Source organism: Mesoplodon densirostris, chromosome 6 (assembly GCF_025265405.1).
Source record: "Mesoplodon densirostris isolate mMesDen1 chromosome 6, mMesDen1 primary haplotype, whole genome shotgun sequence".
Taxonomy (NCBI): domain Eukaryota; kingdom Metazoa; phylum Chordata; class Mammalia; order Artiodactyla; family Ziphiidae; genus Mesoplodon; species Mesoplodon densirostris.
The window spans coordinates 31,972,933-31,975,052 of NC_082666.1; the positions used below are offsets into that span (position 1 = coordinate 31,972,933).

The 2,120-nt window shown below is 34.3% G+C and overlaps 1 non-coding gene across 1 annotated transcript; it reads left to right on the top strand.

The window, feature by feature from the left end:
• The first annotated feature begins 768 nt into the window (after positions 1–768).
• Positions 769–875, top strand: LOC132492851 (U6 spliceosomal RNA). The gene has a single exon (XR_009532906.1). It is a non-coding gene; the product is annotated as a U6 spliceosomal RNA (small nuclear RNA).
• Positions 876–2,120: the final 1,245 nt, after the last annotated feature.

Here is a 2,120-nt window from a genome sequence, read left to right on the forward strand (position 1 = left end):
ATTAGGCAAGGAAAAGAAATAAGAGGCATACAAATTGGAAAGGAAGAAGTAAATTTTTCTGTTTATAGTTGACATGATATTCCATGTTTAAAACCCAAAAGATTCCACCAAAAAAACTGTTAGAATAAAAAAATTCAATAAAGTTGCAAAATATAAAATCAACACACAAAAGTCAGTTATGTTTCTCTATATTAATGAACTGTCAGAAAGAGAAATTAAGAAACAATCCCAGTTACAATTGCATTAAAAAGAATACAATATGTAGGAATAAATTTATACAAAGAAGTGGAAGATCAGTACACTGAAAACTATAAAAAACTGATGAAAGAAATTGAAGAAGACATAAATAAATGGAAAGTCATTCCATGTCCATGGATTGGAAGAACATTGTTAAAATGTGCATACTACCCAAAGCAATGTACATGTTCAATGCAATACTTATCAAAATTGCAATGGCATTTTTCATGGAAAAAGAAAAAAACAATCCTAACTTTATTGAAACAACAAAAGGTCCCAAATAGCCAAAGCAATCTTTAGAAAGAAGAACAAAGCTAGAAGCATCACACTTCCTGATTTTAAACTATATATTACAAAGTTATAAGAATGAAAACAATTATGTTTGTGGTCTAAAAATAGACACACACATCAATGGAACAGAATAGAGACCCTAGAAACAAGCCCATGCATACATGGTCAATTAATTTTTAGCAAAGGAGCCAAAAATATACACTGGGGAAAGAAGAGTCTCTTCAGTAAATGGTGTTGGGAGTGCTCACTTCAGCAGCACATATACTAAATTTGGAATGATACAGAGAAGATTAGCATGTCCCCTGTGCAAGGATGGCGCCCAAATTCATGAAGCATTCCATATTTTTAGATGAACTTATTTGCAAAGCAGAAATAGAGACAGACGTAGAGAACAAACCTATGGATACCAAGGGGGGAAGGGGTGGTGGGATGAATTTGGAGATTGGGATTGACATATATACACTACTATGTATAAAATAGATAACTAATGAGAACCTACTGTAGAGCACAGGGAACTCTACTCAGTACTCTGTGGTGACATAATGGGAAGGAAATCTAAAAAAAAAGCGTATGTATGTATACGTATAACTGATTCACTTTGTTGTACAGCAGAAACTCACACATTGTAAAGCAACTATACTCCAATAAAAATTAATTTTATAAAAAAATAAATGGTGTCGGGAAAACTGGATATCCACATGCAAAAAAGAATGAAATTGGACCCTATATCTTACATCACACACAAAAAACAACTCAAAATGGACTAAAGACTTGAACATAAATTTTAACTTCTAGGAAAAAAACGTAGGGAAAAAGCTCCTTGATGTTAACATTGGTCTTGGTAATGATTTGAGGGGTTTTTGTTTGGTTGTTTGGCCATGCCACACAGCTTGTGGAACCTTAGTTCCCAGACCAGGGATTTAACTCGGGCCCACGGCAGTGAAAGTTCTGAGTCCTAACCACTGGACCACCAGGGAATTCCCTTGGTAATATTTTTTTGGATTTGACACCTAAAGCAAAAGCAACGAAAGCAAAAATAAAGAAATGGGACTACATCAAACGAAAAGCTTCTGCACACAAAGGAAACCATCAACAAAATGAAAAGGCAATCTATGGAATGGGAGAAGACATTTACAAACCACGTATCTGATATAAGGTTAATATCTAAAATGTATAAAGAACTGAACTCAATAGCAACCCCCAAAAATCCAATTAAAAATGTGCAAAGGACCTGAATAGATATTTTTTCCAAAGAAGATATTCAAATGACCAACAGGTACATGATAAGGTGTTCAGCATCACTAATTCTCAGGGAAATGCAAATCAAAACCACAATATCACCTAACACCTGTTAGGATGCCTATTATCAGAAAGACAAGAAATAGCAAATGCTGGTGAGGATGCAGAGAAAAGGGAACATTTGTGCACTGTCAGTGGGAGTGTAAACTGGTACAACCACTGTGGAAACCAGCATGGAGATGCCTCAAGAAATTAAAAATAGAACATATTATTCAGTAATTCCACTTCTGAATAGACACTCAAAGAAATGAAATCATTATTTCAAAGAAATAGCTGTACTTCCATGTTAATTG